We start from the raw sequence: 12,296 nt of genomic DNA, 5'->3' as shown, positions 1-12,296 counted from the left end.
ATTTACATAAAATAATTACAAAGGTATTAACAAATACCCGTACAAAATCTCCAAACTGTGCTCCTCTCTTACTGTAGCAGCTCACTCTGCTGCTATGTCCTTTTCTCTATCTGCGACAGCAAAAGAAGCTGTCGCTGAGTATAAAAATACTCAGTGGTGCACAATAAAGTACAAAATGGATAATATAAAACATTTTTCATTAATTCATAGTTCAAATATTTCACAATCACATTTCACAAATTTTTTTCAAATCACATTTATAACAAATCACAATTTAAACATTTCACAAATTTCAAAACTTAATATAACACAAATTTGATCAAACAATTTAATAATCATAGTGTTGCCAATCAATAATACAACTTCGGCCATGACACAAAATTTCTAAACATGTCATGTTGTATACTACGATAAGGCAAACTCACCCCACTAATTGAAATTAATGTGGGAGGTAGCTAGCTAGCTAATGAGTACTCATCCAGACTCACCTCCTGACTGGAAAGCCAAAGAGGGAGGAATATAGTCAAATATCAAACTCACCCCACAAGTGGAGGAGGAACATATTAATATTGCCATGCCAAGTGTGAATCAAAAACAATTTAAATCAAGTTATTCGAATATTTTATGCAAAAGACAATCAATTTTCAAAGTCAAATTTTCATTCCCAAAGTGGCAACACAGTAGTTCTCAAAACCCATAATTAACACAATAATTTCATAATGCATAACTAAACAAATTTTATATGAGAAAACGATAAATTAAGGTTTATTGTGCACAAAACTGATATAAGTTGCCTCTAGGCCTTGACTCAGTCTCTTAGACCTTCCGGGTCTTTTTCAACTGAAACACAAAATTTATAGTGTCTCAGTATCTTTACTTCATAACAATTCCAATAACTAATTCCAATATGATTAAACTTACATTCTTGCAAATTTTCATGTTGAGGTTACTATTCATTATACTATTCAAGTCAAAATATTGACTTTCTTATGCTTAAAAGGTATGGGAACTCCAGCTATCCTCACATACCACATTTTGGTCACCAATTTTGTTGGTTTTGGTTGTTTTCTCAAAACTTAGGTCTTTTAAGAAAAATTATAAATTTTCAGTTTTAGTGTCTTAGGTTGCACTATTGCATTGGTCATGTTACTGTTAGAATTTGGCTAAGTTTTCTTAATAGAAATTGTTCCTTATTGTCTTAAATTTATTCTCCTTTTTGAATCACTCCATTCAGAGTTTTGTAGCTCAAGTTATAGCCATTTGAATCATAGCTGCTGGATTAGACTTAACCCAGATTTCTGGGCACCAAACTGGTTCTAGTAGTTTTAGGTCACCAAATTTAGGTGGCCAAATGACTTGGTAAAGGGCATAATTTGGGTTTGTGTTCCTAATAAAAGTTTTAGGTCTATATCTCAGATTTCCACTGGTAAAATTTCAGGTCATTTAGACCAGCCTAGACCAAGTTATGGCCAAATGAATAAACATTGTTCATTTGTTCATTTTTGTACAGGTCAGATTGCCTAAGTCCGGATTTGGTCAATTTGTTCACTAGGTTTTTGTCACTTTTTAGGCATGATTCTCGAATGAAAAATGTGTCATTTTATGTCTAGTTTCATTCCCAATTAGCTTCACACCAATTGGGCATGTAAAATTTTAGTTTTGTTCCCTGAAAGGGACCTTGGCCATGCTACCTGCATATGGCCCAAATCCAATCCGAATCTAAACCTAATTCTAACACTTCCAACATACCTCAATTGGTCACAAATAACTATTCCTCAACTCAAGCAAGGTCAAACACATCATTTAACTACTTCTCACTTTTTCCTCCCAAACCCTAGGTGTCAAACCCTAGTTTTTATGCAATTCACATCAAATGCATTCCAATCACCAATCCATTATTTAAATACATATTTCAACTTAAACACCCATTCAAATGCATCAAATTCACCCATTTCAAACCCTAACTAAGGCTGGACGAATTTCATGTTTGATCTTCCAACAAATATTTTCTTTTGATTTTAAGTTAAACTCTATGCAATTCCTACTTATTCAAGTTCATTCCTATGCAATTTATTCAAAGTAATTTAGAAAGAAGCACTTACTTGTTGAACATAATTTTATCTTCAATTTCTCTCAATTTTCTTCAATTCTTCTCCTTCTAATCTTCCTCTTGAGGTTTAATTTGTGGTTTCTACTATTTTTCACAAAAGATTTATGGTGTAATTTGGGGTTTAAAAAGCTCAATAATAAGCTTTAATGGAGGAAATTGGAAGAGAGGGTGAGGAGGAAGAGAAGTCACAGTAAAGAAGAAGAGAAAAATAAAAATTTCCTTTTTTACTTTTTCTTTTTATTAGTGCAATTATCCTCAAAATAATTAAATTAGAAATTAAATTAATTTTGGTGTCATGCATACATCACTTAAGTGATGTCATAATGCCTTTACTTTTTGAATTTTTTATTTTCTATTTCATTTATTTTTCCATTAGTTTTTTAATTTAATTCTTGATCCCAAAATTTACTTTTCTCCAATTTTATTGGACAGTTAGGTCAAGTGTAAGCTCTAGGGGTAAATTGACCAAATTGCCCCTCGCCGGTTCGGCCCGGTTTGCAAATAATTTAAAATTCCTTCTGGATCCCTGACCTAATTATTTGACTAGCTTAACAATTCTTTTTCGTGACTTTCTCTTTCCCACTGTGTTTGCAATAGTGCTAAGGACCGCAGTGTCACATTTTACGATTCAAAATTTGAGTTTAAATCGACTTCGCAGTCCTTCCCGAGAAGGTCACCCATCGTTGTGACTCTCGGCTTATTTAACTTCTTATGTTCTGTTTTTCTTATTTATACTTAACTATTTGACAGTTACTAATTATTTGTGTTTAGGGCTTAACTAATTTTCTTAGACATGGTTCTAATTCCCCTAATTATCCGGACTGACACCGATCACCGGAATAGTGAAAATATACCAGGATATGCAAATAGGGGTGTTACACCTTGAGTAGACCAATATATCATCTATGAATACCACAACAAACTGATCGTGGTATGGTCTGAAGATAGTATTCATCAGATCCATAAAAGTAGCCGGAGCATTAGTTAACCCGAATGGAATGACTAAGAACTCATAATAGCCATAACGGGTTTTAAGGCAGTTTTAGGAATACTCTGCTCTTGCATTTTCAGCTGATAATAACCTGATCTCAGGTCAATTTTGGAGAACACAGCTGCACCCCTCAACTAATCAAACAAGTCATTAATGCAGGGCAATGGATATCTATTCTTTATTGTCACCTTATTCAATTGGCGGTAGTCAATACATAAGTAGAGAGTGGCATCTTTCTTCTTAACAAACAACACTGGCACTCCCCAAGATGACACACTAGGGCGGATAAAGCCCTTGTCAAGCTGCTCTTGCAACTACACTTTCAATTCTTTCAGTTCTACTGGTGCCATTCTATATGGTGATATAGAGATTGGGTCCACAACAGGCATAACATCAATTTCAAACTGCACCTCTCTTTCTGGAGGTAATCCTGGCAACTCATCAGGGAACACATCTGGAAATTCACATACTGTAGGGATGTCCCTCAATGCTGGACTCCTCACTTGGGTGTCTATCACATGTGGCAAATATGCTTCACACCCCTTTCTGATCATCCTTCTAGCTAGTGTAGCCGAAATGATGTTTGATCGCAGTAACTGCCTCTCCCCATGTATTACTACATCACCATATAGAGAGAGACCAAAAGTGACTGTTTTCAGTCTACAGTCAATCATGGCATGATGCCTGGCTAACCAATCCATGCCCAAGATGATATCATAATCTCTAAAGGGCATTTCAATCAAATCTGACAGAAAAACATGTCCTTGGATCACCAAAGGACAATCTTTATACATTTTATTGACCCGGACCTCTTGTCCTAACGGGCTGGTTACTAGTACTTCAAAATCCATCTTGACACACGGAACCGCAAGGAACTAACTATGCTAGCACTAACATATGAGTGGGTTGAACCCGGATCAAATAGTACAAATACATCTTGATCAGAGATAGAGAATGTACTGGATACAATATCGGAAGTCTCAGCCTCTTCCCGTTGTCTCATCATGTAAACTCTGGCTGGAGCACTCCATTGTGCTGACTGGCTAACGGTACCCTGACTGTCAGAAACATTGCCTCTACCTCTACCTCTTTCTCTGCTAACCGATTGTGAACCTCTGGAAGTAGAACTTTGAATGGATCCCTCAGTAGTAGTAGAAGTTGGCCCAAATCTGCGGGCACTGGTGCAGTCCTTAGCGAGATGACGCGTACCTCCACAGTTAAAGCAAGCTCCTGTTGCCTAGTAACATTCTCCCCCATGAGTCTTGCCACAGGTCTCATAGGGGCGGGGAGGATCTGAACCCCTGATCGACTGCTGACCAGATCTAGGGGTCTCTGTCCAGAGAATCTGCCCCTTCCAAACCTTCCACCTCTACCTCTGCTTGGTCTCCCAAATTTTTTCTTCTTTCCAGATGTACCACTGGGACTTTGCTCTTCTGATTTTTTCCTTTATCTTTCTTTGATTTTTCAGTCTTCTCTGATTTCTCTTTCGCTGGTGTTGCTTCTAATTCAATCCTTTTTAACTCAAGTGCCTAAGGATGAGCTCAGAGAAGTTACTGTGTCTGAATCCCACTACTTGCATCCTTAGACTGGGCTTCAAACCGGTTTCAAATCTCTTGCACCTTTCTTTGATGGTAGACAGGAGACTCCCAGCATAGTGGCTTAAGCAGGAGAACTCCCTCTCATACTCTACCACAGATTTATTCCCTTGCTTCAGACTCATAAATTCTTGCAATTTTTGATCCACATATGCATTTGGGACATATTTCTGTCAGAACTCTCTAATGAAGTCATCCGAGGTCAATACTAGCGATTCTGCCAAGCTGTGGGGGATGGTCTTCCACCAGTCATACGCATCCCCTTACAACAAAGACACTGAGTATTCAAACTTTAGTTCATCCGGGCAGTGCCATTTCTTAAAAACTCTATCCATTTTCTCCAGCCACTGCTCTGCCTCTAGAGGGTCTACTGTACCCTTAAATTCTATCGCCCCATATTTTAACAGCTTATCATACTGTCTGATTGGAGCCTGAGGTTGCAGCATAGAAGTCTAGGGTGGAGCTTGAGCAGGCATACCCCCAGCCATCTGTTGAAACATTGGAGCCATCTGCTGGGCGAATTGTGCAGGAAACTGCAGCATTTGTGGGGCCGGCTGTCACACCTTACCCCTCTGTAAGGCATAACATGATCCCGTAGAATACCTAATGAACTACCGAACTTCACCTACCGATAACTCATTAAGTACCCTACAAGAGATTTTAAAACAATTTTCTCACTTTTTATAAGTGGTGAGCATTTCTAAATAGATATTAAAACATTTAATTAAAGTTGGAAACTAGTTAAATTTTTTGGCCTAATTTATTTTTCCGTAAATTTTATAAAAATTTCGACAGAGTGCCGTCTGTATTTTGAGAAAATAGTTCTTCAAATTCCTGTACAAAGTACTTTCAATAATCTGTCTCAACAACTTCTTCAAATTCACAATCAATTTCAACATCATTATCAATCTCCGAAAATTCAAATCCACAATTTCCAATATTCAACAATCATCAAAATACCATTAATGAATTTCATTCAATTTAAAATAAAATACTTCCATTCATATTTCATTAAAGATAAAACAATTTATATACATCATTACAAAAATTTACATTAAGAGAAATTCAAACTAAAATTTATTACAAACTTTTTATAAACTGCTCAAGACCAATTTTACATGTCCATACATTTACATGCATTACATACATCAAAATGAATTTTTACAGTCAAGGTATAAAATATACCCAATAACTTCAAAGCAAGTAGCTCCTCTGCTCAGCAGCTCACTCTGCTGCTCTTCTAGTCTCTATATCTGTGACAGCAATAACAGCCATCGCTGAGTACTAGGACTCAGTGGTGCATAACATACTAAAATAATCTTTATGCAGAGTTTAAATCATATTTATTCAAAAATTGGACTGAACATGAGAATTAAATACAAAATATGAATTATGAGATTTTAATCCAAACAATTTCATTTCGAAGTATCAAAATCAATTTCATAAAACCCACAGTTATATCATGCCATTCGAAACAAATATAATCTCAATAGCCAGAGGCTAAGGAGAAGTCACATCACAAGGCTAGCTAGCTCAAATATATGGATATCCATTCAATTTCTTTTTCTACTAGCACACACCTCAACACTTCAGCCAGAGAAGGAATCAAAATTCGAAACTGATTACCTCCACTAGTCATGCTAGTGAGGTGTTCAAATATATGGTCATGACACTGTGGTTTCAAAATTTATCTTAATAATTTACTAAACATTGTCATTTCAAATATACACAATAACTTTCAACAATTTAAATCAAAGCTTCATAACTAATGTCACAATTCACTATTTCAAATTATTCAAAACAATATGCAGAAAATAATTTACAGAAATTATACGTTGTGCACAAACCTTAAGCGAGTCGCCTTTTGGCCTTGACTCGACACCTCGGGTTCCTTCCCAGTATTCTTTTCCACTGAAACACACAGTTTCATAGTGTTTCAGCATCATAACTTAGCATAAATCCAAAAATAAATTTAAATTTACTTTTACCTAACTTTAATGTGCTAAACTTGACGTTCTTTAAAATTTGTGTTTCGGGTTACTATTCACGACACTATTCAAGTCAATTTTTTGACTTTCTAAGGCTTAATAGGTATGGAAATTCCAACTTCAGTCATATACCACATTTTGGTTACTAAATTTGTTGGTTTTGATTATTTACTCAAAATCTAAGTCTTTTAGGCAATTTGCAAATTTTTAGTTTTGGTATCTTATGTTACACTGTTCCATTGGTCATGTTGCTGTTAGAATTTGGCTAAGTTTTCTTCATAGAAATTGTTCTTTATTGTCTTAACTTTATTCTCCTTTTTGAATCACTCCAATTGGAGTTTTTTAGCTCAAGTTATAGCCATTTGAATCATGGCTGTCGGATTAAACTTAACCCAGATTTTATGGGCAAATTCTAGTTCTAGCAGTTTTAGGTCACCAATTTTATGTGGCTAAATGACTTGGTTAAGGGCATAATTTGGGATTTGTGTTCTTCATAAAAGTTTCAGGTCTATATCTCAACTTTCTACTGGTAAAATTTCAGGTCATTTAGACCTTCCTAGCCCAAGTTGTGGCCAAATAACAAATACTGTTCATTTGGTCATTTTTTGTACAGGTCAGACTGCAGAAATCCGGATTTGGTCAATTTGTTCACTAGGTTTTGGGCATGGTTCCTAAATGAAAAATGTGTCATTTTGTGTCGATATTCATTCTCATTTGGTTTCATACCAATTGGACTTGTAAATTTTCAGTTTTGGTCCCTCAAAGGGACCTTGGTCCTGCTGCCTGCAGCATGACCACATTGAATCCGAATTTAAACTCACTTCTAACACTTCTAACACATCTCAATTGGTCACAAATGACCTTTTTTTTTTATCTCAAACAAGGTCAAGCACACCATTTGACCAATTCTCACATTTTTTCCTTCAAAACCCTAGGTGCCCAAAACCCTAATTCATGCCATTTGTTGCATTTAGCTAATTAAACACCTATAAACATGCTTCCTTAACTCAATTAAGCTTCCTAACATGTTTAGCTCAAACAAATTCATACTTTATCCAACCAAACCCTAGCTGGCCAAAATTCTATACAATCCCTCAACATGTATTTTCTTTTCATTTTAAATGAATTTCTAAGTTTATTCAACTATAAACACAACTAAATCAACTAACAAATCAAGTTTAGTTTACTAACCTTATGCAGAATTTTTTCCACCTCTCAAAACTTCTTCTTTCTTTTTCTTTTTGTTGTAAATCTCCTTATCAAGCTCTAGCTACAAGATTTAGTGAAGGAGAGTAGGGTTCCTATGGTGGGAATTAGGGTTTCTTTAAGCTCAAAATGAGCTTTAATGGAGTTTGGTAAGGGAGAGGGTGAGAGAGAGATGGTTCACGTTTTTTTAAAGTAGATGAAGTCTTTTTTTTTTCCTTTTCTTTTTCTTTTATGAATTTAGTCTTATGGAAGACCATAAATCAAATGAAATAAATTTTTAATTATAGTATTTATGGCATCATGCATGATGTCATGCATGATGTCATCTCTTTTCACTTTTTCAATTTTCTTTTTATTTTTCTATTTATTTTTCCATTAGTTTTTTAATTTAATTCTCGATTCTGAATTTTTTTTTCTCCGATTTTATTTGACAGTTAGGTCAGGAGTCAGCTTTTGGGGTCAATTGACCAAATTTCCCCTCACCGGTTCAACCCGGTTTGCAAATAATTCAATATTTCTTCCAGCTTCCTGACCTAATTATTTGACTAGCTTAACAATTCTTTTTCATGATTTTCTCTTTTCCACTATGTTCGCAATAGTCTTAAGGACCGCGGCGTCACATTTTACGGTTCGAAATTTGAGATTAAGTCGATTTTACAATCCTTCCCGAGAAGGTCACCCATCGCTGTGACTCTTGGCTCATTTAACTTCTTATGTTCTGTTTTTCTTATTTATACTGAACCAATTGACAATTACTAATTATTTGTGTTTATGGCTTATCTAGTTGTTTTAAGTGTGGTTCTAATCCCCTTAATTTTCCGGACCGACTTCGGTCACCGAAACAGTGAAATATACCAGGCTATACAAATAGGGGTGTTATAATTCTCCCCCCCTTAAAATAAATTTCGTCTCGAAATTTTACTTGGTATTAATCTCTGAACAGTTGTGGGTGTTGTCTCCTCATGTCCTCCTCTCGTTCCCAAGTAGCTTCTTGGCCCGAATGAAGGTTCCATAACACTTTTACCAACGGGATCCGCTTGTTCCGTTGCTGTTTCACCTCATAAGCCAGAATCTCTATGGGTTCTTCTTCATATGTGAGGTCTGGGTTCACTTCAATTTCTTCGACTGGTAGTACATGAGATGGGTCTGATCGATACCTTCTCAACATAGATACATGGAAGACATTATGTATCTTCTCCAACTCTGGAGGTATTACCAATCGATATGCCAAAGGACCCACTCTTTCCAAAACCTCATATGGCCCTATGAAACGAGGACTCAGTTTCCCCTTTCTGCTGAATCTCATAATTATCTTCCAAGGAGAAACCTTGAGGAATACTTTCTCACCCATTGCATACTCAATATCCCTTCTCTTTAAATCAATGTAGGACTACTAACGGTCTGATATAGTCTTAAGTCAATCTCTGATCACCCTAATTTTCTTTTTAGTTTGTTGAATAATTTCAGGTGTAATCATCTTTCTTTCACCTATTTCATCCCAACAGAGGGGAGTTCTGCATTTTTTGCAATACAAAGCTTCATATGGAGGCATTCCAATGCTTGATTGGTAACTATTGTTGTAAGCAAACTCAATCAAAGGCAAGTGTATGTCCCAACTGCCCTCAAATTCAATCACACAAGCCCGTAGCATGTCCTCCAAGATCTGAATTACCCTCTCAGACTGGCCATCTGTCTGTGGGTGGAATGCAATACTAAAGTTCAATCTAGTTCCTAGGGCTCTCGGAAGACTACCCTAGGATCTAGAAGTGAACCTAGGATCTTTGTCTGATACGATGGATACTGGCACTCCATACAGTCTCCTATCTCAACAATGTACAATATGGCCAATCTTTCTAAACTGTAGTCCATCAGAATTGGCAAAAAATGAGAAGACTTGGTCAATCTGTCAATAATGACCCAAACTGCATCATAACTCTTTTGTGTCCTCGGAAGTCCCATCACAAAATCCATCGTTATTCTTTCCCATTTCCATTCTGGTACTGGTAGTGGATGTAACAGCCCAGTGGGTACTTGATACTCTGCTTTCACTGGCTGACAAGTTAGGCATTTAGAGACAAACTCTGCCACATCTCTTTTCATACCCATCCACCAGTAATGCGCCTTTAGCCCCCTATACATTTTTGTCCCACTAGGGTGCATGGCAAAAGGAGACACATGTGCTTCCTTCAAAATGATCTTCCTCAATTCAACATCATTAGGAACACACATTTTGCCCTGGTGTAACAGCAGACCATCATCTCTTATTGAAAATTCTGGTCTCTTGTCCTGCCGGACTTTTTCCAATAGCTTCTGATACCTTTTATCATTCTGAGCAGCCATTTTGATTTGCTCAATCAACACTGGCTGTACATGCCATGCAACTGTTGTCTGCCTCTCATCATTAATATCTAAGCTGGCATGTAATGATCTCAACTCATGTACCATAGACAAAGGAGTAACTCGCAAACTTGCCATAGTCTTGCGACTTAAGTCGTCAGCCACCACATTAGCTTTCCCTGGCCGATAGTCTATCAGGCAATCATGGTCTTTTATTAACTCTAACCATCTCCTTTGTCTTAAATTCAACTCCTTTTGAGTGCTCAAATACTTCAAACTCTTATAATCTGTGTAGATATAGCACTTCTCTCCATACAAATAATGTCTCCAGATCTTAAGAGCAAACACAATAGCTGCAAGCTCCAAGTCATGTGTCGGATAATTCCTCTCATGTGGTTTCAGCTGGTGTGATACATAGGCAATGGCATTTTGATCTTGCATCAACACATAGCCTAACCCATTATGAGAAGCATCACTATAAACTGTGTATTCTTTACCTGGAGTAGGTAAAGTCAGGACTGGAGCCTCAGTCAAACATCTCTTTAATTCATCAAAACTTTGTTGACATTTATCCATCCTCTGAAATTTTATATCTTTCCTAAGTAGCTTGGTCAGTGGAGATGCCAACATGGAGAATCCCTTCACAAATCTATGGTAGTATCCAGCTAAACCCAGAAAACTACGAATCTCTGTGATATTTCTGGGTGGCCTCCAATTAAGGACAGCTTCTATCTTACTTGGATCTACCTTGATGCCCTCTACTGATACTACATGCCCCAAGAAAGATATTTCCTTCAGCCAAAATTCACACTTCGACAATTTGGCATATAGCTGTTTCCCACTCAATGTCTGTAGTATAATCCGCAGATGTCTATCATGCTCTTCTGCACTCCTCGAATAGACCAATATATCATCAATGAATACCATAACAAACTGGTCGAGGTATGGTCTGAAGATAGTGTTCATCAGATCCATAAAAGCAGCCGGAGCATTAGTTAACTCGAATGGCATTACCAAGAACTCATAATGGCCATAGCGGGTTCTGAAGGCAGTTTTAGAAATACTCTGCTCTTGTACTTTTGGCAGATAATAACCTGATCTCAGGTCAATTTTGGAGAACACAGCTGCACCCCTCAACTGATCAAACAAGTCATCAATGCGGGGCAAAGGATATCTTTTTTTTATTGTCACCTTATTCAACTGCCGATAGTCAATACACAAGCGGAGAGTGCCATCCTTCTTCTTAACAAATAACACTTGCACTCCCCAAGGTGACACACTAGGGCGGATAAAGCCCTGTCAAGCAATTCTTGCAACTATACTTTCAACTCTTTCAATTCTACAGGTGCCATTCTATATGGTGTTATAGAGATTGGGTCCACACTAGGCATAACATCAATTTCAAACTGCACCTCTCTTTCTAGAGGTAATCTTGGCAATTCATTAGAAAACACATCCGGAAAGTCACATACTGTAGGGATGTCCCTTAGTGTTCGGCTCCCTACTTGGGTGTCTATCACATGTGCTGAGTATGCTTCACTCCCCTTTCTGATCATCCTTCTGGCTAGTGCAGCCGAAATGATGTTTGATGGCAGTAAATGCCTCTCCCCATGTATTACACATCACCGCACAAAGGGAGACCAAAAGTGACTGTCTTCAGTCTACAGTCAATCATGGCGTGATGTCTGGCTAATCAATCCATGCCCAAGATAATATCTTAATCTCTAAAGGGCATTTTAGTCAAATCTGACAGTAAAACATGTCCTTGGATCACCAAAGGACAGTCTCTATAAATTCTATTGACCTGGACCTCTTGTCCTAACAGAATAGTTACTAGTACTGCAAAACCCATTTGGACACATGGAACAGCAAGTGAACTAACTATGCTAGCACTAACATATGAGTAGGTTGAACCTGGATCAAACAACACAATTACTTCTTGATCAGAGATAGAGAATGTACTGGCCACAATGTTAGAAGTTTCAGCTTCTTCCCGCTGTCTCATAGTGTAGACTCTGGCTAAAGCACTTCCTTGTGCTGACTGACCAATAGTGCCTTGACTGCTAGAA

This window comes from Hevea brasiliensis, chromosome 7 (assembly GCF_030052815.1).
Source record: "Hevea brasiliensis isolate MT/VB/25A 57/8 chromosome 7, ASM3005281v1, whole genome shotgun sequence".
Lineage (NCBI taxonomy): Eukaryota > Viridiplantae > Streptophyta > Magnoliopsida > Malpighiales > Euphorbiaceae > Hevea > Hevea brasiliensis.
This window is presented reverse-complemented; position numbering follows the sequence as displayed.